The 23485-nt window shown below is 45.9% G+C and overlaps 1 protein-coding gene across 1 annotated transcript in view; it reads left to right on the plus strand.

Annotated features, from left to right (window-relative positions):
• Positions 1–10188: 10188 nt before the first annotated feature.
• The window catches only part of PRKCD (protein kinase C delta), a 64333-nt gene continuing 51036 nt past the window's right edge, over positions 10189–23485 (plus strand). The window contains 1 exon segment of the mRNA XM_043979027.1: positions 10189–11261. The gene's annotated coding sequence lies outside the window, so the exon portion shown is untranslated.

Genomic DNA, 23485 nt, shown 5'->3' on the forward strand with positions numbered 1-23485 from the left:
GGGGGACCTTAGGCCATAGATGAATGTCCTATCTCCTCATGAAGTTGTTGCAGGAAAACCCTTTAGCTTTATACCTTGTAAATCATTATAAAAAACTGAGTCGCCACTGATACTATTAAGCAGATTGGATTGAGCATATTGGGTATTGGGAGAGATTTAGAAGACAATTAATGAGCTTGAAGACAGGAAGACCTGGGTTTCAGTCCTGCCTCAGTCAAATACTAGCTGTGTGTCCCTGGGCAAGTCACTTAGTTTCTCAGTACCTCAGAAAACTCTCTAAGACTATAAGTTACAGAGAAGGTGCCAACCTGCTTTGGTAAAGGAAGTTTCTTCATCTGGAAGTTTCCTATATCAGTGAAATCACAGGTCCAGTCCCTGGCCTTATCCTTATCAAACTATGCTGACAGTTGGGAGAGGAAGCAGCTGAAGAGACCTTCCCTTCCCACCCCCCAAAAAGACTCATGAAAACTTCCTAACCAGTATGCAGACAAATGTTAAACCACAGATTACAGAACTCAGAATGGAGCTCTTAGAGCAGGGGGTTAATAAGAGAAATCTTCTTGAAGGAGGTGAGTTTGCAGGCTTGCTTGGAGCTGAACTCCCTCCCACATGGGTCAGCTCAGCATTGCCTGCCTCTTTCTCACACACAAACACACAAACAAGCAGCCATTTCTGTCTACGTTTGAGATTGAAAGTGTGTGGCCATTTAACCCTTTGTGACTTGGAGTAGGCTGGATAAGACTGGGAGGCCCAGAGAGGAAGATGATCTCAAAACCCTCAGAGAGTCCCACTTCAGCCCCTGGTCTGACAACAATTTAGGTGTCTTGCTGCCATTTCTGCACCTGACTCTCCTGGCATTGCTTGGGGGCAGAAGTACTCAGTCCAGTCCGAATCATCTGAGCTTGAGAAAGATACCACACTGTTCTCTCCTCTCTGTCCATCCCATTGTCTCTCAAGTCTTTACACCACCTTAGGAGATCTCTGGGACACCTTGGAAGCTCAGTGAGGAGGCTGGCCTTGTTAAATTCTAAAGGTCCTTCCAGATCTAATGGTCCTGACTCCCGGGACTCTAAATGGTGAAAAAACCCACCCAACCTAAGCCATTTGGGTGGGGGAGGATGTGATGAGGAGGAAGGTCAGACCAGGGGCTGAAGTGGGACTCCCTGAGGGTTTTGAGATCATCCTCCTCTCTGGGACTCCCAGGCTTATCATCTCTAATAACCTTATCCCTGAGGCAGAGATCTAGGTTACCTCTTTTTTTTTTTTTTTTTGCGGGGCAATGGGGGTTAAGTGACTTGCCCGGGGTCACACAGCTAGTAAGTGTCAAGTGTCTGAGGTGGAATTTGAACTCAGGTACTCCTGAATCCAGGGCTGGTGCTTTATCCACTGTGCCACCTAGCTGCCCCAAGGTTACCTCTTAAAGTTTGGTCTTTTTAAAAAATAATAAACATTTTTATTTATAGTTTTGGGTTCCAATTTTTATCCCTCTTTCCCTCCCCCCCTCTCTGAGGCAGCAAATAATCATATATGGATGATACATGTATGATTATGTAAAACTACCATATTTGTCATTTGGTACAAGAAAACTTGAAAGTTTGGTCAAACTTTACAAACATCTTTCCTAACTCTGAGGTAAGTCATTCAAATGTTAGTTTTACATAATTTACATATTTTATAGATGAAGAAACTAAAACTCAGAATTTAAGTGTCAAGAAGAGAATCAAACCCAGGTCTTCCGATTCAAAGAACAGACCTCCACACTGGATTGAAAGTCCTTGATTCTAATCCAACCTTAACACCTAATTAACAATGTTATTTAGGTCTTAACCTCTTTGGGTCTCAGTTTCCTCATGTGTAAAGTAAGGTTAAAAATCCCTGACCTGTCTTGTTAATCTTTCAAAATCAATTAAGATAACGTACAGAAGTGCTCTGAAAAGTCTAAATGACTCTTGGATGACAGAGCCCATTAAATATAATTAAATGGGCCCCAGAACAGAAGCCTATAACTTCCCTCGCTGTCTTCAGCAGCACCTGTCTTCCACCGCCGCCCCCCCCCCCCCATCCTCATCTTCACTTGCAAGGCAAGTGACCATAAACCCGGAGGATAGAGGTTAGACTGTAGAAAGAACTTCTGTAGAATGACTAAGAAATTGTGAACTCTCCTCAACAAATCTGAAAAACTGGTGAGACCTGTCTCTGAACCTATTCCTCCTCCTTCCTCCACTGTAGTATGAAAGGCCAGAAGCAGCCTATTGGTCTCCTACCCTGCGGGCTACTAGGTTAGTGACCTTTGACCTCCAGGAATCAGAAAATGCCTGTACTGGAAATTGAAGGGGGAAAGATATGGGAAGGAGGTTTCCAGGAGGGAACTGTACCAGCACTTTGGCTCCCCTCCAAGAAGCTGGGTCGTTCATCGACTTTCTCTTCCTCCCACAGATCCCAGGCCTTATTCCTCCCTCTTTTTCCTTAAATAGTGTTTTCCAAGGATGTGGGTCTGAGCCTGAGACCCAAGGCTACTGGAAGGAAGGAGGAAAGAAGAAAGGAGAGAGGTGGGGGTGGAGGGAAGGTCTCTCAAGTTTCTCCATCTTTCCTTCTATCTCTTTTCTTGGATTCCTGGCTCTCCTTCCTCTAGGGCTCTGCGTCCCTGTCTGTCTCCCTATCTTTATCTTTGCCTCTCTCTGTCTGGCTCTCTGAGACTCTATACCTCTCTGTACTTTTCTGTCCCTTTCTAGATCCGTCTCTTTAAATTGAATCGGGGCGGAGTGGAGTGGGCTGGAGGGTAGAGAGGACGGGAGGTGTCTCAGACCCTGCCGCACCTCCCCAAACCCAGAGTCTCAGGGGTGCGTCCCCCTCCTTCCGCCTCGTCTCCTACTCCACAGGTGAGAAGCCAACGCAGGCTAAAGATCCCAGGTACTGGCCCAGGAATAGCGCCCCGGCCTTTATAGCTCCGACTGGTTGCGTCATTGAGAAGGATGAGGGCCACTCCCTCGCCTCGGGCTAAAAATAGCTTCCAATGGGAGCTGGGGGCGGGGGGCTCTTTGGGCCTGGGGGAGGGCTTTGGATGCCTCTCTTAATTTAGCGCGGGATTTGGGACTGTGTGTGGGCGCATCAGTGTGTCTGTCTCTATGCATGCATGTCTGTCTGCATGCATAATACAGGTCTCAAGTCTGTGTATCCTTTAAGAGTTGCCAAAACTTTTTCACATGCATTATTTCATTCGATCTTTACTATAGCCCCATGAGGGAGGAGGTCAAGGATTGTTATTCCCATTTTATAGATAAGGAAATTGAGGCTCTGGAATTGGCCGAAGTTAACACAGTGAGTTAGTAACAGCTGGGACTAGAATCCAGCACTCTTAAAGATTTTTTAAAAAAATCTTTTTTATTTATTTTAAACGTTCTTTTTGAAAATTTTGAGTTCCAAATTCTCTCTCTCTCCCCTTCTCCCACCCACTGAGAAGGTAAGCAATATATCAATTAAAAATGTAAAAACATGTAAAACATATTTCCATATTAACCTTATTTATTTATTTTTTTTTAGTGAGGCAATTGGGGTTAAGTGACTTGCCCAGGGTCACACAGCTAGTAAGTGTTAAGTGTCTGAGGCTGGATTTGAACTCAGGTACTCCTGACTCCAGGGCTGGTGCTCTATCCACTGCGCAACCTAGCTGCCCCCCTTATTTTTTTAAGCAACAAAAATAAAGTGAGAAAATTACACTTCAATCTTCATTCAAAGTTCATCATTTCTCTCTCTGGAAGCAAATAGCATTTTTTCATCACCAGTCATTTGGAATTGTCTTGGATCATTGTACTGATCAAAGTAGCCAAGTCTTTCAGAGTCGATCATCATTACAACATTGCTCTTGTTCTGCACAATAATCTTCTACTTCTTCTCACTTTGTATCAGTTCGTCTAATTCTTGCCATGTGTTTTTTTCTTTATTTTCTTTTTAAAATTCAATTTAATTTTGTTTTAAAATTTTTCCCTAATTACACGTAAAGATATTTTTTTTGAGTTCCAAAATTTTCTCCCACCCTCCCTTCCTTTCCCCCTCCCAAGGCCAGCAAGCAATTTTATATAGATTATACATTACAATCATGTTAAACATATTTTCACATTAGTAATGTTATGAGAGAAGAATCAGAACAAAATGCAAGAAAGAATAAACAAGAACAATATCAAAAAAGTAACAACAAAAGTGAAAACTGTATGCTTCAATCTGCATTCAGACTCCACAATTCTTTTTCTGAATGTGGAGAGCATGTTCCACCATAAGTCTTTTGGTATTGTCTTGGATCATTGTATTGCTGAGAAGAACTAAATTTATCAAAGTTGATCATCACACAATGTTGTTGCTGTGTACAATGTTCTCTTCATTCTGCTCATTTCACTCAGCATCAATTCATGTAAGTCTTTCCAGGTTTTTTCTGAAATCTGCCTGCTCATGGTGTCTTACAGCACAATAGTATTCCATTACATTCATATACCATAACTTGTTTAGCCATTTCCCAATTGATGGGCATCCCCTCAATTTCCAATTCTTTGCCACCATGAAAAGAGCTGCTATGAATATTTTTGTACATATGGGCCCTTTTCCTTTTTCTTTGATCTCTTTGGGATATAGACCTAGCAGTGGTATTGCTGGAACCCTGGACTCTTGATCCCAAGTCTAAGGTCCTTTACACTATATCATTATGCATTTGTGTAAAGAGAAACATCATGATAGACTGGTCTGGGAACTGGGAAATTTGGGTCCTAATCTTAGCTTTGCCAATAAAGTTAGACAAATTCATAGAGGAAGAGTGATATGGCAGAATGAGTGCTAACTCAGGAATCAGAAGACCCAAGTTCAAAACCCACCTCTAATTCATGTGGTTGGGAAGGGCTGGGGGAGTGTGTGGCATATTTTAAGCTTGGATGATTTGCAAAAGATTCTTTTCATTGGTAGAGAGATGCCAGTCCTGCCTCAAGATTGTGCAGCTTGAACCTAGGGTTACACATGCTGTGGGATGTTGGGCAAGTTGCTTGACCTCCCTAAGTCTCAATGTCGCATCTGTAAAATGAAGGGGCTGGGCTAGGCTACTGAAGTGGAGATCAAAATCTGTGATCCTGTTAATTTTTCCTTTCCAAACCAATTCTGTCCATCATCACTTAAATCTACCAATAGCTTAGGGAGCAGCTAGGTGGCATAGTGGATAAAGCATTGGCCCTGGATTCAGGAGGACTTGAGTTCAAATTTGACCTCAGACACTTGATGCTACCTGTGTGACCCTGGGCAAGTCACTTAACTCTCATTGCCCTGCAAAAACAAACAAACAAACAAATCTACCAACAGTTTACTGAGCAATTTTCTTAAAGTGAAGAGTGCAAACATTATTGCCTTCATTTTTCAGATGAGAAAAATGAGTCTCAGAGACGTGACCTGTCCAAAGTCAAACAGCTGGCCAGAAGTACTGTAATCTTTCCACCATTCATTTAAGTTCTCTTCTGGCTCCAGAATTCTTTGTTCTGTGGGCCTGACTGTGTGTCTACCTATCTTTAGGGGACCAGAGGGCGGGACTGTGAGAGGCAGAGGCAGGGACAGAGACAGTGGGGAGAAGGACTGAGGCAGGGGTAAAGGGGAGAGGGAGTGACAGAAACAGAGATATGAGGGAATGGAAGAGGGGATGGGACAGAAGCTGGAGGGTTGGGTGAAAGTCGGGTGAGAGAGAAATGGGTGTTTCTGCTACTGTGAAGTCACCCCCCCAAGCCCAGCCTGGTTCAGCAGTGAGTCATCAGGAAGATTTGTTCAGGGAAGGGGAGAAGGCAGTACTGGTAACTATGTCAGGATCCGCCCTGGGGATCCCCAGCTACTTTTTAAATAGGAAAGACCTTTGTCCCTGGCATAACTCCTGGGGGAGGGAGGAAAGAATCAAGGAGCCAGTCCCCAGCCAAATAGAGAGATAATGCCTGGTCAGCTGTATGTGAGTGTGGAGTCATTTTCTGATAGCAGCCCCAGTGAACTCCCTAGTCGCCAAATAACCTTCCTTGCTCAGATCAAACTTTTGTTCTCAGGAGGGGAGCCAGAGATTCAAGGTTATAATGATGCAAATGGAAAAGGGCCAAGAGTGGGGAGGGATCTATAGAGCCCCCTGCCTCTGGGCTGGACAATCAGTCAACAAGCATTTATTAAGGACCTACTATGTGCCATTTGGGGGGTGGGATGGGAGTACAAAGATTAGGCAGTCTCTGACCTTAAAGAGTTTTCATTCATAGTGAGAAACAACATGTACATTTATACACACACACACATGTATATGTGTGTATATGTATATATGTTTATGTGTATGTATATATACACACACACACAAGATACATACAAAGTAGATGTAAAATAACCCATTGGGGGGTTAAAGGTATAGGGAGTGAGTGTCCTGAGCTAAGAACTCTCCTGGGAAGGAGAATCTCTAATTTGCTTTCCAAGGTCCCAAACCTCCCACTGTCAGGAAATCCTCCCCCAAGTGTCCACCCTGTTTTTCTTGCTAGTTCATTGAATCACAGAATATGAGATTTGGAAGGGACCCAGAAGAGACCTTCTAATTTGACCTTCTCTTTTAACAAATGGGGAATTAAGCCCAGAGAAATGAAAACCAACAAATAAAAAACAAAAACAAAACCTTTCCCCTGGTCACACAGAACACTAGTAGCAGAGATAGTACTAAAATAAATGTCTGCAGATTCCAAGCGCAGTTCGTTTCCAGATGTTTCTTTTGGGTTAGCTTTGAGTTTTGTTATCTTGGGTACCCTGTTTTATTTTATGTATGTCAGCTCTGACCTCTCCCCTCGCTCCCCCAACTACCCAGTTCTAGTCTCAGTATTATGTCTAGGATGATTACTATCAGGGTGGCTTGGGGTCAAGTACGAGGCATCATTTCAAGTTCCAAAAAGTATCTGCTTCTCCTGGAAGTATCTCATTCAGCTGAGATTGTGGATACAAGCTGAGACTCACTCTGGTTGATCCCTTTCTTCAGAGAGGTGTCTCTTCAGAGTTGACGGGTTGTCTTCATCATGGTCCTGTCACTATCTGATTTATGTGATTCCCCCAGCCCAAACGCTATCATCTTGGCACAGGCTGTGGGAGCATCCCAGCCCTGGTGCACTTGCCATTTCATCCTTGACCATCCCTTTTCCCCAAGTGCAACTGAGACAGGGACAGGGACAGAAAGACAGACACATAGTGCAAAACAGGTAGTTGGACAGAGGGACAGGAATGGAAGAAGTCAGAAACAGGGATAGAGACAGAGATTGGGATGGAGACAGAGACAGGAGTAGAGACAGACAAGAATAGGAACAGAAACAAGAAATGGAGCAGAGAGTCATCAGGAGACAAGAAATAACTAATTATGAAGAATGACTGACCCTGCCATCTCCATCTTAGAGCTAATCAAGGCTGACTTTAGAGGACTAGCCAGGATTCACCTGGCTCTGAAGTGGAAAGTTAATCTTCATAGGGACACTTCACATCTCTTACATGTCCAACTCAGCACTGGGGCATGGAGGAAGAGCAGTACAGTTGAAGATCAATGCTGATCCTTGTTGGACTGGTAAGAGGAGTTGCTCTACCTGCCCCATCAGCCTGGGGCTACTCCCTTCTTCTAAATCCCATTTCCTTTGCTTCACACCTTGACCCTGTCTTAGTCAAGGACTTTGGTGGGAGTATGCTGGGACTGGGGACAAAGGGGGCTGAAAGATCAAGTCTCCCCATTTATCAATGGATTATCTCATTGGGAATGACTAATGGGATCTACATTCCATACATGCTAATAACCAAGGAAAAATTTCAATCAAAGAAACCCTTGAACCCAGATTGGGTCACTTACAAAACAAGCTCACACAGCCTAGATCAGAACTGTTATCCTTGCACATAGAGCAGGGATGTTCCTGGGGGGTGGGGAGTGGATAAGGATATGAATGAAGTGGGAAGGTGTCCTATTCCCTGTAAATTCTTGCTGGCTTCTGAGATGTAAAGCTGCAGTTGCTAGGAGAGCGCTGAGAGGAAGTGAGGAAGCCAGGGTGCATTCCAACAAGAAAGATCAAAAGGAAAAGAGAAAATGAAAAAGAAAGAGGAAGGAGAGAGGAGGGAGGAACCTTGAGGTTCCAGGCTAGCCCAATCCCCAGGAAATGTCAGTTTCCAGACTTTTTCCTAGAGGAGTTATATTTACCTTGGGATAGGCACTATTATCCTCAGAGTTTTCTAGGAATGCTTTTCTCTTAAATGGCAAGAGGCTGGTGCCTTGGGTAGAGGGAACAAGGAGAGGAGAGACTTGGGGAAAAACCCTGCCTTGAGGTCTAATTCCCAGAAGGCCTGAACTCCTACATAGCCTAACTTACTCAGGGTTGATCTCATTGGCTCCTTTCCACCCTTGGGTTTCTGTCCTTCCCTGACTAAGGCAGATTGGCCCTAGCAGTTTATGACTACTCAAACATAAAGTTTGAGTCCTGTTCTCCATACCCACCTCAGGTCCTTATCCTCACCTCCAAAAAATTAGTAGAATATCTGGGCCTTCCTTAACCTTCTTGCTGTGTCCTTAAGCTGGAGCCACAAACTGGTCCCCTTGTCTAGACATGGGTTTGGATGCACCTGCCTGATGCCACCTGTATTCAATAGGCATTCTTTGGCCAGTATTTTACCCTTTCTGAGTTTCAGTTCAATCAATCAATTGAACATAAGCATATTTACTGAATACTTACTATTTGTCCAGCTCCTCAACCTAGGTACTCAGGGAGATGCAAGAAAATAAAATACATGTGTAGCGAAAGCTCAGGGGGAAGAACCCTTGGCCATGTCGCTTCCCTGCTCTGAGCCTCAGTTTCCCATTTGGTAAAGTGATTGGGTAGCTCTCCAAGGTTCCTTCCAGGTCTAACATTCCATGATTTTGTAGGAGGTGGGTTTGAAGGATGGACAAAAAATCCTCTCAGCACGATGTTGGGATAAAATCTCTGCCACTGTTGTCTCCATCTCTCTTCAGAGAATCGCTGTAATTAAGTTTGAATTCCATTGACCGAATTGGGGTTTGTGGAGTTGGAGGAGAAATGACCACGAGGGGAGGGCTGGAGTACTTATTATCTCTGAGACCTAGGTGGTGGATTCAGGGATCTTTTGGCAGCCAGGAGAAGAGAGGAACAATGAGCAGAGAACTTTGATCCCTCTTCCTTTGGTTCCCTCCCTATATAGAGATAAGACCCCTTCCCCCAATCGTTAAGCAGATGGAACTACATTGTCCCCCGGAGAGCAGGGGGCAGGGGGCAGGATATGGGGGATAGTGAGGGGAGGAGAGAGGAAAGGAGAGAGGGAGAGAAAAAGGGAGAAAGAGAGGGAGAGAGGGAGGCAGAGAGAGGAGAGGAGAGGAGGCAGAGACAGAGACAGAGAGACTGAGAGAGAGGAGAGAATCTTTCTTTAGTGAGAGTGGAGGTAGGCTGTGGGCCAAGAAACATCCCTTCCCCGCTGGTTCACCCTTCAGTTCCAAGACTCTGTTCTACTGGGGAGGGGGAGACGGGGGACAAGGGGAGAAGAGACCGACAAAAGAGAGATGGCACACAGACGAAAATATTCAAAGGAAAGGGGAGACACGGGAAGAAAGATCTCTAAGGCCCCTCAGCTGTGTGATGCTATGATCTGAAGACATGAGAGACAGCCACGAGAAAAAGAAGGGGGTAAGGAAGATAGATATATAAGAAACACACACACAGCTAGAAAGACAGTGACAGAGACAAAAACATGGAGGAGAATGGGTAAAGATAGACTCACAGATACACACAGAGAGACTGAGACCCCGAGGCGGACAGATACTGGGAAAGGGGGAGTGAAAGTCAGGAAACTTCTTAAGAAACTGAGATAAGAGAGGGACTCATCGAGTCTGTCTGTCTGTCTGTCTGTCTGTCTGTCTGTCTGTCTGTCTCACACACACACACACACACACTCACACACACTCACACTCACACTCATTCACGAACACTCCTGCAAGATACAAAAAGTACGAAATAGCGTAGAGGGGCGGGGCGGCAGCAGAGGTGCAGCTTGGGGGGCCGAGGGAAAGGAGGGGCCAGGAGAGAGAGAGGGAAGGAGGGAGACCTCGGCTGAGGAACCCGAGGAGGGGAGGGGCGCGGGGAGCGGAGGGCTCCAGGGCGGCCTCGGAGGCGGCCCTTGGAGGCGCTGGGCGGAACTGGGCGGGCCGCCGGGGTTCCCAGCACCTGGGTGAGGTCTCGGCCGCCCCGCCCCCCATCCCGCACTTCCTTGTGTGACGGTACCCGGAGCAAAAGGCGACCGGAGCGGCGGTGTCCGGGCCCCGGAACCGAACGAGAGAGGGAACTCCCCCGGCCCCAGAGCAGAGGGATCCTGGGGCTTTGAGATCCTACCAACCGGAGCGAAGAGAAACCCCCTCCCCATACAAGAGGTCCACTCCCCCTCCCCTCCCCCTCCCCCCCCTCCCGGAGCCGAGAGACTTCTGGGCCAAAAGATAGCCTGCACGCCGTGGTCCAGCAGAACCGAGAGACTCTCGGAGAGAAGAGACTACTTGGACGGAGCGATCCCCCGACTCCTGGGGCGCAGAGACCCCACGGACCCAGAGGTTCTCACACCTCCTCCCCGCCCCAACTCTTAGGGTGCAGAGACCCCCAAAGGACTGAGCGATCCCTCCGCTCCCGGGGCGAAGTCACTCTGGGAACCCACTGATCCCTCCACTCCCGAGGCAGAGACACCCCAGAGACTAAGCGATCGCCGCACTCACCCGGCGGAACTAGCACCAGGACTGAGACTCCCCCCAACCTCCTGAGCGCCAAGTTCCTGAGGACTGAGAGATTGCCGCCCCCTCCTAGAGCGCCGAGACGGACCCTAGGGCTCACGACACTCCCCAAAGCCGAGAGCCAGAGACTTCACCCTCGCGATTCCCCCCACCTCTCTCTGGAGCGCCGAGACTCCCCTGGAACTAAGAGACAGACCCCCACCCCCAGCCTTCTCTCCACCCCCGGAACTAAGAGGAGAGACTCTCCACCCTCAATTCTCCTCCATCCCCTCCCGCCTAGTCCCAGATCGTGAGGGGGCCGTGAGAACGGACAGCAGAGACCTCCCCAACCTGAGACCACTCCTCGCCCCAGAGCAGAAAGCTCTCCCAGACTCCTTCGGGGGTGTTGTCCGGGATAAGCCCTCGAAGGCGAAGAAGGCTACCGGGCCTGGAGAGACCCCTCATCCAAGAGAGACAATCCCCCTTTCTTGGCCACCGGAAGGTGAGGAGGTAGGAGGGAACCGGGAGGGGGGGCTAAGGACCCCTCACCCCTTGGGACTGGGGAATTGGGAGAGGAAACCAGGTCTTTTCAGGGCAGTCCGGGCTACCATTCTCTTGGCTCTGGACTTTGGGAGTCTCAGGGCCCTTCTTAAACTGAACTAAGTGAAAAGTATGGCTATGGACCCTTCTGCTGCTTTGCCTTCCCAGCGACCTTTCTTCTGACTTTGTCAGTTGTTGGGTCTCTCCTCTCTTTGTGCCTCTAGTCACTCTTCCCTTGATTGAGGAAACCTGTCTCTCTCGCAGCTTGATAACTACTCCATCGGCATTGCCTGCCCCACCCCCAATTTATCATCTTCCATCCATGTCCTCTCATCCATAATGCCCTCATTTGTTGAACCCCAAATTCATCATCTCCCCATCATTGTCTTCCAAAAGCGTCATCCCTATTCATCTTCTCCTCCATTGTCCCCCATCCAACGTCCTGTCAACCATCCCAATATTTTGATGTCCCTCATTCATTGTCTTCCAGTCTGTAATCTTACTTCCTCTACCTCTAATAGCCATCATCCCACATCCCACTGACTTCCATCTGTCATCCCCACATCAATTGACGCCCTCACTTATGCCCACTTATCCATTGCTCTTCTCATTCATTGTCAACCATTCGACATCTCCCTCATGTTGTTTCTCCTGCCACATTGGTTCATTTGTTGCTTGGTCTTGCTTTGTCCCAACCACCACTCTGTTCCTTATCCCCTTGGGCTTCCCTTCCTTTCTCTGCCCTCTCTTTTGTGTTCTTACCCTTCCTCCAATGTCTCCTCCATCCCAGCACCTCACTTTCTGCCCTCCTTCCAGCTACATACTGTCCTCTCTCCTATTTCTGACTCCTTTCCTCATCAGGACAAAGGGAAAGAGATGGCTTAATTTAGCTAAGTGACTACCTGCCTTCTACATCTCTTCTCTTGCCGCTGGGGTCTCTTTCTTCTTTCCTTCATTTCCTTCTTCTTTTTGTGTGCCCTAGACTCTGTCTTTCTCTGTCCCTGTCTCTTATCTTCCTGTTACCACCTTTCCTGAACTTGAAGGGACAGCTGTACCCTCCATCTCAGCTGGACCTACAGTAGATCTGGAGCTACTTCACCCTCTGATCCTGGACCAAACAAGAGGGGACCTTTGGAAGGGAAGCCTGGACACTTCTTGGTTTGATGAGTAGCCTGTCTGTGTGTTGGGGGGGGATGAGAATAGAGAACAGAGAATGAACCCACCTACTCCCACACACAGAGGTCATCATCATGTGCGATCCCTTCCATTTCTAAGTTTTGGTGGGGAGTGGAGAAGGAGGCTGATCTTATCTGACCGTCTTTTCCCTTCTCCTCCACACACCCCCTCCATCCCCCGACTTCCTTCCTTGGCTGGCAAGCAATGGGAAAGACTTATGGCTAGGGAATTTCTCACCACCATTCAGGTGAATTTTCTTAGGGATTCTCCCTGTATAATCTCATGTGTCTCCATCTATCCAGCTCTGGATAGAGTCTGCATTTTTCTGTCTGTGTTCTTTCTGTTTCCTTCATGACTTCTGTCTCTTCATGTTCTGTTATCTCTGTCACTGTTTGTCTTGCATATCTGTGTGCTTGTTCTGTGTCCTATCTCTTTGTGCCCTAATTCCCTGTGTCCAGTGTGACTATGAGCTCCCTCTGGCTGTCTATCTCCTGTCTCTAGTTCCCGTGCCACTGTGAATCCTGCTGGGGATTTAGGTATTGGCACAGTTTATCCGTGTAGACACTAAATGGTAAATTTATACATACATCCACCTGATGTGTATGTGTGTGTGTGGTTTCTTTTCAAAAACCCTCAGACATGCTGTAGCCACCTGTGATGGGGTCACTGAGAGGTGGAGACCCAGGTCATTCTGGCTTCCTTGTGGTAGAAACAGTTTGAATCAGAGTGCCTAGCAACAGACCAGCAGAGGGCGAATATTCAACTAAATGTGTGGGAGGCAGTGAATGTGAATGTGACTGTGCGTGATTGAGTGACTGTTACTGTGTGGGTATGTCTGGTTGTGTGTGTGTGAGTGTGCATGACTCTGTGAATGCCTGCTCTATTAGTGTATGAAACTTACTCTCTGTGAGAGTGTGACTCCATGCTTTATTCTGTGGTTGAGTGTAGATGACCAATGACACTGTGTGTGTAGACAGTGTACATGCATGTACAAACTTGTACTGTATGTATGTATATCCATGCATTCCTGTGTGTTCACAGTGCTTAGAGAAAGTGGCTTCTCTGATGGAGTTCTGAGTGCCCTAGCTCTTGCCTCTGACCTGTATTAGAGGGAAGGATTAGGAAAGGCTTGGGCTTAACCTCTTAGGATCACAATCACACAGTTCAATGAGCATTTAATGGGATGCAGTGGAAAGAGATCTAGTCTTAGAGTCAGGAAGAGCCAGATTTTTTGCCCCCTTCTCATCTCCCATCCAATGGCTTCCTTCAAGGACCAGCTACAATCCCACCATTTACAGGAAATCTTTCCCACTCCCTTTAAATTCTAGCACCTCCCCTCTGTTGATTATTTCCTATTTCTCCTGTACACAGCTTGTTTCTATATATTTGCTTGCATGTTGTCTCTTCCATTAGATTGTGAGCTCTATGAGGGTTGTTATTGTTGGTCAGTTGTTTTCAGTTGTGTCTGACTCTTTGTGACCCCATTTGGGGTTTTCTTGGCAAAGATACTGGAGTGGTTTGCCATTTCCTTCTCCAGCTCATTTTACAGATGAGAAAACTGGGGCAAACAGGGGTAAGTGATTTGCCCAGGATCACAGAGCTAGTAAGTGTCTGAAGTTGTATTTGAACTCAGGAAGAGGAGTCCAGGCTCACTGCTCTATCCACCATGTCACCTAGCTATTCCTTTGATGATAGGGACTATCTTTTGCCTTTTTTTATATGCCCAGCCCTTAGCAAAGTGCCACACACATAGTAGGTGCTTAATAAATGCTTATTGACTGAAATCTGCATTGATAAAAAGGAGTTTCATCATGCCTATGAAATTGCAGGTCTGGACCAAACCCCCACAGTTTTCCAGGAACTATGCAGTCAAAAGTAAAAAAACAAAACAGTGTTTGCCCTTGAAGAACTTAGACTCTACCGGGAGGAAACTTGTACACAGATAAATATATACAGTCATTTCCTGGGGTCTGGGGAATGGCTCTGCTGACTGGAGGGATGGTGAGAGGCTTCTGGGAGTAGGCAGCATTTGAACCCAACCTTGAAGGGAGCTGGTGATTCCAAGGATGAGGAGCCAGTCCATTCTAGGCTGGGGGACAGTCCGTGCAAAGGCACTGTACTGCACTGCACTGCACTGCGGTGGAAGATGGAATGTTGAGTTAGGTGAGCAACCAGAAGGTCAGTTTGGCTGCAGAAAAGCCTTTGAGAGGAGCAGGGTGAAATTGTCCTGGAAAGGTAGTGTGGAGCCAGATTATGATAGGCTTGAAAAGGTAAAGAGAGGAGTTTGTATGAATTCCATCCTTTGGGGTATAGGGAGCCAGTGAAGCTTCTTGAGCAGGGAAGTCACATGGTCCAATTTGTACTTTAGGAATTCCAATTTGATAGCTGTGTGGGGGAAGGAATAAAGCTGGGGGTGGGGGGAGACTGGAGACAGGGGGATCTATTAGTAAGCTCTTGAGATAGTCCAGGCAAGAGGTGATGAAAATCTGATCTAGGCAGGGATGGAGATAAGGACACAGGGACAAGACACACAGAAGTAAAGTGCCCAAGACTATAATTATGTAGGTACTGGGGTACAGGGAAAGCCAGATATGTAAAATAACGACTCTAGATAATTCCAAGATTTGGTTCTAGGCTCGATCCTTGTCCAAGATCTCTGCCCCTATTCCTTCTTGCCCGTCTGGCCCTAGTCCCCAGTTTCTAGTCCCCAGTTCCCAAGTGCTGATATAGACTGGAGCCAGCTTGGTATGGTGGAAAGAGCACTGGATTTGGGGTCTGAGTACCTTGATTCCAATTCCAGCCCTCCCTTTTTCTACCCAGGTCACCTGGGGCAGGCTCTTACCTCTCTGGGCCTCAGGTTCTTCATCTGCAAATTTAGGGAATTGGACAATAGGCCCTTTCCAGCTCTAAACTCCCAGAATTTTTCTGCCAGGCTTCCTGAGAGAAGGCCAAGGGAAGTTCCCTCAGGCTAGGAGCCAAAAGGGAAAATGGAGGTCTGGATAATCAAGCCCTGGATAATGGAGAGTAGCCTATTCTGGGTTGATTCTGGGCTATGACTGCAGGGGACTGACACCATTTAACAGGAAGAGATAATTAGAATCTAAATTATAAGTTAAAATAATTTAAAGTTAAGAAAAGGAGAATTATTAAGCCAGTGAATACAGCTGTGCCCTGGGCACTGGGTCTGTGACCTTTTGTTTATTTAACATTTTTTGGGGGGGGGGTAATGAGGGTTAAATGACTTGCCCAGGGTCACACAGCTAGTAAGTGTCAAATATCTGAGGTCAAATTTGAACTCAGGTCCTCCAGAATCCAGGGCTAGTGCTTTATTCACTGTGCCCCCTAGCTGCCCTGGGTCTGTGACCTTTTGGAGGAGGGCAAAGGAGACAGGTGAACTAGTATATCTGTGGTTTGGGGGATAGCTGTGCGCCTCCGGGCATGGGCTGGGGAATGGATCGTTCTGTGCTTAGAACCCAGCTGCCCACCCTGTGTTCTCTCCCTGGCCTGTCTGGAGCTCCTAGACAGAAGGGAATCTGGTTTATGTATCTTTATCTCTTCCTTAATGCCTAGCACAGAGCTGGGCTCTTCATGAGTGTTTTTGAAAGACCTGGCACCATGGAACATCAGAATCAAAAGGGACCTTCAGGACCATCTAATCCAGGGGTTCTTAACTTGGGGTCTGTGAACTTGTTTTCTTATAGCTCGATAGACTGATAGAATATAGTCAGATAGGTAAACTACATCAGTAGAATCGGTTTCTTTTTTTTTTTTAATTTTTTTAATTGGATTCTTTTGTAATCCTATGTATTTTAATTTATATATGTAAAAGCATTCTGAGAAGGGGCCCATAGGCTTCATTAGAAGGTAAAAGGGGGTCCTTGACAGAAAAAGAGGAATAATTGTATCAAATTCAACCAAATCCCTTCTTTTCCAGATGTGTAAAGACTAGAAAAAATCCAGACCTCCCAGCTCCTAGTCTGATACTTTTTCTACCCTTCTACTTGTAGATTCAAAAGGTATTTCTGAAATGGTTACCTGACTCACCCTCTTTCTGTCTTGACCCTGCAGGTCTGGTAGCAATTGGACACCCTTTGGTCTCACCTAGTGCCAGTCTAGGCTGTATCTTTCTTTTTTTTTTTTTTAAGGCAATGGGGGTTAAGTGACTTGCCCAGGGTCACACAGCTAGTAAGTGTCAAGTGTCTGAGGCTGGATTTGAACTCAGGTACTCCTGAATCCAAGGCTGGTGCTTTAACCACTGCGCCATCTAGCTGCCCTGGCTGTATCTTTCTTATTCCTCAGAATCACCTGTTATATAAGGACCTTGGACAAAGAGTGAGGCTCTAGTCAGGAACTGCAGGTAATGATGATCCAGGGGCCTCCTCGGTCCCTCACCAATTTTGTTTCCTTAGTGTTTCTTTTTTGCTGTCTCTGATGCCAAAGACCAGGCCTCTGGGGAATCAGGCCCAATTATCTGCCTCTAGAATATTGGTTTAGAGTATTGGTACCTAGGACGCTGGCTAAGGCTGAGGACTGTGATGGGTTTGGGATTGGCTGGGCTGGGCTTAGGAGGCCTGTGCTCTCCTAATGTCCCTTTCAGGCAGGTTATGTTGGATTTGTGGCTTCTTTGCTTAGTTCTGGCTGGGCGTCCTGCTCCTCAGGATCTCTAGGCCCTAGTTTGGAAGAAGGATTTTGTAGGCCAGAGAGAAGGATGGAAGGATGGAAGGAAGGAGAGTTGCCTGAGACGATACATCACCCTTGGGTCTGTATGCAGAGCACTCTGCACTCATCACCGGTCTGTGGCCCCTAGCCTCTGCTTCTCTAACTGTGTAGGCAAAAGAAGTTTAGGTAGGTTCCCTTTGCTGGGGAGGGAGGGGTGAGTGTTGCTTCTAAAGGGGTGAGGGGGTTATTTTGGGGGATGCTAGACTCAGAGTGTTAGAACCTTATCATCCTGGGCTCAGAGATTTTTACAGCTAGAAGAAAAGGTAGAGACCCAGCTTCTCACTGAACATAAAGGAAATGAAGCCCAGAGAAGAGAAATAACTTTCTTGAGGCCATAGAGTGACTTAATGCCAAAGGAAGCACTCCAACCCCGGTCTGCTGACTCTCAGAATGAATGCCTTCTTAGCTGGTTTTGTGCCTCTCTGTTACGATGCCCACCTCCAGGCTAACCCATAGTATAAGAGAAGTAAGTGGAAGTAAATAGGTGGGTGCCACTGGGGTGGAATGGAATTTGAGACCATGGGCAAGGTTGAAATCTCATATCTTTCTTCCACTGGCCTATCATCACTTATAAATTCTGCCATTACCAATTCATTCCTGTGGGTTAAGCATTGCCCTTTCCAGGATGATTTTGGGAAATAAAAATTTAGTTTAATCCTCAGAAGAGTAGCATATCATATCACTAATAGCTCAGAGTGGATGGATTTGTCAGAAGCTTTCATTCATTCATTTAACAGACATTTATTAAACACCTGCTGTTTGCAGGCCCCTTTGTTAACACCTTTGGGGAAAACACATTCTATTAAGCAAGGGCCCCCTTCCAATATATGGCAGATTTCATGAGGTGGGGGTCCTGGCAGAGCAGCAAGATAGGGAAGAAGAAAGCAGCAGAACTAAACTCGCTACTTTGCAATTTTGCCAGGGACTATCCCCATTCTCTCTCTTTCAGGAAGTCTTCCCTGACTAGTTCTGCCTTGCTCTGGTCTCTCCTTTCCTCTGATATCATCTCAACAGGTTTGGGGACACATCTATGTGCCAGTTACCAAGGATTTTCATGTATCTTTCACATATGGGGGTGGGATGCCCCTTGTGAGAAGGGCATCTTAGAGTGGGCACTTTGCTAGTCATGCCAGCCTTCTAGGGCCTCGATCCCTTTTCAAGTCTTACCCAGGGATTGTTTGCTCTTGTCTCAGATTCTCTTTCCTACTCAATTAGAAACTTTGTCAGAAACTTGAGCTTGTTCAACTCTCTGATTCTGTCCCCCTACTTCATGGTGCCCTGTTCTGTGACCAGTCCCTTTTTTCCCTTCTTTTTTGGGTGTTTGTCACAAGGAAGAAGACTTATAACAGAGCTATCAAGGGTAGGGTTGCACAATACAAACACAGAACAAGAGTGTGTTATCAAAGAAAACCACTCAGAGCTAGCTGGGTGAAGCATCCCCTGTTTATCCCCCCTTCCCCCCTGCCAAGCTTGGCCCCATGCTTAGATCTAGGCTGGGAGCTTTTTCCCTGACTGAAATCTGTTGTCCCAGAACTCCCAGTACTGATTTGAGATCGGCCTACCTGAGCGCTTTGGACTAGATTCAATCCCTGGCGCACTTTTAGCCAGTCCAGAAGCTCTGTTTTGTTGGTGGGCTTTGGGCCTTTCATCCACAATCTAACTTAATCCTTTGAATGCTAGTATAATCTCTCTCTTTTTTCTGTGGAAAAAAGGTAGAGAATGAAAGAAAAACCTGTCATGTATATTAAAATTTTTCCATAGATTCATAAGTTATCAGAGCTGAAGGAGACCCTAGAGATAATCTAGTCCAACCCCCTCATTTTACAGACGGAGAAGCTGAGGCCCAGAACTATCAAGTGACTCTCTTGAGATTCCACGATAAGTGAGTGTCAGGACTCAAACCCAGGCCTCCTGATTCCTAGTCCTATGTGCTTTTTCGACCAAAGTCTTCCCCAAATATTGACTGAACACTTCAACCCCTATCACTACATCCTATCTTCCAAACTAGGACAATGTTGATATCTTTATCTTCATCAGAATAGAAGTTTACAGGGTGCTTTTCCCTCCCTTCTCATTCCCTCTTCCTTCTCCCCTGACTCCCTCTCCCCTGTCTTTTCCCCTCTCCCTTCATTTCCTCTTTCCTTCCTCTTTTCTTCTTCTTCTTTTCCCCTCTTGACCATTGGTATATCCCAACAAGGCAAAACAGAACCAGTCTGGAGATCCAGAGTATGGGGGCTGGACTGACTTTTTCCTGAATCTGGATCCCAAGCTAGGGTCCTAAGAACAAAGGGTGGGGACAATGCTGACTCTGAGAGTAGGAGAACAGGACCTTCAGAAGAAGGGATATGGAGAAGTGTCCAGCTGGTCACAGTTCCATGTCCCCCCAGAGCCAAGCAGGGAACTCCCCACTGGGAAGTCTCATTCTGATGATTCAAGCAGCTGGGGGATGGGAAAAGGGGCAGAGCAGAGGCTTGGCTCTCCAAGGCCTAAGACTTGGGGGGAGGGGTTTAGACTCACCCCACTTCCCCCCTTCACTTCTCCCTTTTGTTCTGAGGAGCTCGATCCTCAGCTTCTCCAAACAGAGCTAAAGAGAGAGGGAAGAAGGAATGAGGGAGGAAGGCAGGGGGGAAGGGAAGAACATGTGCAGGTCCAGTCTCCTTTCTTTTCCCTTTCCCAAGTGAATTTCATTACCTAATGAGGTTAATTAGCCTTGGGACAGTGCCACTCTTTCTTCTTCCCTGCTACCCCCTACCTAACACACATATACAGGCACTCATAACTATATCACACCCAAAGATGTGTGTGTTCTCTCTCTCTCTCTCTCACACACACACACACACACACACACACACAACTACAGCCCTTACCTATATACTCATAGAGCATGTGTACAATCAAGCAAAAGGCATTTATTAAACACCTACTGTGTATCAGGCACCACATGAAACACTGAGGGTAGAAAGAAAAAATAAAATACTTTCTGCCACCAAGGAGTTTATATGCTACCAGGGGAGACAACATGCATGTATAGGCATACTTATATGTAGGCATACTTGTATACACATGTTTGCATTTATTGTACATATATCCATTTATGCACACGGATGCGTGTATGTCTGAACAATACATATATACATGCATGTGTAATGTCTTTATATGCAAAATAAATACAAGGTAATTTTTGAGAGTATATATGTGTATGTGTATAAGGGTACGCATGTGTGTGTATGAATGTAAACACATACAAAAGAGATACACAAGATAAAGGTAATTTTGGAGTGTGCATATATATGCCTGACTCTATGTATGTATGAAGAAGATCCAAGCTCAGGGTCATTTTTTGAAGGAAAGCACTAGCAACCAAGGGGATCAGGAAAGATTTCCTATAGACGGTGGTTTATCTTTGATCCTCAGTGTAATGAGAAGCCACCAGAGTTTATTGGATGGAGATGTTAACATGGTCGTCTTCACTTTCAGCAAATCAGTTTGACAGCCGAGCAGAGGGTGGATTAGATAAGGGAGAGATTTGAGTCAGGGCTTTTCCAATAATCCTGGTAAGAGGTGAAAGCCCGAACTAGGGTGAGTCAAGGGAACGGGTGGGATGTAAGAGAGGGCTTTAAGAGATATAAGAAAGACAAGACACAAACATGGAGAAATATACATTCAACACAGATGTTTGATCATATACCAACACACATTTAGATAGGCACACAGGTTGGTTGCACAGACAGAAATTCTGGGATGTTGAGGTCACATCAACTTGGTCTTGGAAGGCTCTTTGGGAACATTCCATCATCAGAAGGGGAGAGCATCCGTGGTGGATGGGTCTGTGTTAGTTGGTGGCTTTGCCATGCAATGAGGTTTCCTCTAGTACACTTTGTCTAGAAGCATTCTAGTCTTAACTCTACCACTAATTTTCTTTTAAAAAGAGTTAAAAATTGATATAAAAGATTTCTAGAATGATTTTTTTACTTTGCCTAAATTTTCTCCTGCATCCCCTAATATTCCACCACATTCATGTATCACAGTTTATTTAGCCATTCCCAATTATTGGGCATCTACTTCCAGTTCTTTTTTGATGCTAACTTTCTGGGTGATCTTAGACAAGTTCCTTCTCTTTGAACCTCGGTTTCCACAACTGTACTATGAGGCAGTTAGACTAGGTGACCTCTAAGGGCCTAACTTTCTAGGTTCTATGGTTCTAGTTCTAATCCTTCATAACCCTGGGATAGAAACTGTATCATGCAGGATTTTTAACCAGTGGTGTTTTTTTTTTAAGTGGCTAACTATATTTAAACAGAATTGGTTTCTTTTGTAATCTTATGTATTTAATTTTTTGCACTTAAAATTTACACCTTTCATAAGGGGTTCATAGGTATCTCCAGATATAGTGCCCAACAGGTCCATGATATCAAAAATGGTTAAGAGCCTCTAGTCTGGAGATAGATAAAAAATGATTAGCAGAGGGGCAGCTAGGTGGCGCAGTGGATAAAGCACCCACCCTGGATTCAGGAGGACCTGAGTTCAAATCCCGCCTCAGATACTTGACACTTACTGGCTGTGTGACCCTGGGAAATTCACTTAACCCCAATTGCCTCACTAAAAAAAAGAAAAAAAGAAAGCTTCGAGTTCGGGATCTGTGTTCAGTTTACAAGGTGCTCCCTCCCCAGGATGGAAGAATGAGATCTTTAGTCACCGACAGAGATGGCGTATTGTGGGAAGAGAGGGTGGCTCTGGCCTCAAGGGAATGGAAGGGATAGCACATGGATGATGTTTCAACCTTCAAACTTTGAGCCAGAGAGGAGGTGGGGCAAGGTGAAAGGAGGGATGAGGAAAGAAGCATCAGCTGCAGACATGGCAGATGTGGCTCATTCCTTCTCTATCTACCCTTTCTGTGGGTGCTATCCCCTAAATTCTACTGGGGGCAGTCAGGGTTTTTTGGGGGTCTAGTGAGCAATAATCCCCACACCTTTGCCACAGGCCTCAGGCTTTCATTCCTACCTTTTAGTGATATATGTTTATAATGTGTTATGTGTGTGGGATAAATGAGTATAGTCTGAGAGTTGTGTGTGTGTGTGTGTGTGTGTGTGCATGTGTGTGTGTGAGAGTATGTGCTATGGGTCTGGAGTGTCCCTGTCTCTGTGGTTGGTACTTACGTGAGGGGTGTGGGTACATATGTATGTAATACATGTGGCGTGGGGTATGTATACATAGTCTAGTGTGATATGTATATGTCATGAGTAGCATACATTGGCATATGAGGTATATTGTGTGACATGTGAGGTGTTTGGGCATATGTTGGGTATATGGCATTGTATGTTGTATGTTTGTCATGCATGGTCATGTATATATAGCATATGTGAGTGGAAGATTGTACAGTAAATGATGTCTGTTTATATTGTATGTGGGCTGTATATTGTGTATGTGGTATATGTCTATGAGATGTATGATGTAGGTATGATGTAGGTAGGTATAGAGCAGCATTTCTTTTTTTATTTTTTGCAGGGCAGTGAAGGTTAAGTGACTTGCCCAGGGTCACACAGCTAGTGTCAAGTGTCTAAGTCTGGATTTGAACTCAGGTACTCCTGACTCCAGGGCTGGTGCTCTATCCACTGCACCACCTAACTGCCCCCTAGAGCAGGGTTTCTTAAACTTTTTCCACTTGTGACCCCTTTTTACCCAAGAGATTTTTACTCAACCCTGGGTATATAGGTATATAAAATAGGTATACATAACCTTTTATGGTTGCCAAATTTTTCACTACCCCCACAGTCAGTTACACAACCCCCTATGGGGTCATGACCCACAGTTAGAGTGTAGATAGTATTGTGATTGTGGGGCTGTGATATACATGGTGTGTGTGTGTGGTGTTGTATAATATAATGTGTGTTGGTCTTGTATGTGTGTGGCTATGTGGTTTGGGAGCATATGGTAGGTGGCCAATGTATAGGATATGTGTGGTGTGTGGGCATGTGTGGATAGTATAAGACTTGTGGGTGGGTGTGGCATATGTGGTATGGGAGGTATATGATGTGTGAGACTATTTGTGGTGAGTGTGGGGCATGTCTATCGTATATATGTGTGGTGTGTTTGTACGTGATATGTGGGATGTGTGGATGGATGGTGTGGGTGGCATATGTGCTATGAGTGGTATTGTGTATAGCAGTGAGTGTGTATTCAAGGAGAAGAGCCTTGTGTCCTGGATTACTATGGAGGGGGGCATTTTCCCCCCAAGCCCTGGAAGATAAGGCCCCCATCAGCTGCAGCTGGGTACCGTTGGTGGCTGAGAGC

This window comes from Dromiciops gliroides, chromosome 1 (assembly GCF_019393635.1).
Source record: "Dromiciops gliroides isolate mDroGli1 chromosome 1, mDroGli1.pri, whole genome shotgun sequence".
NCBI lineage: Eukaryota > Metazoa > Chordata > Mammalia > Microbiotheria > Microbiotheriidae > Dromiciops > Dromiciops gliroides.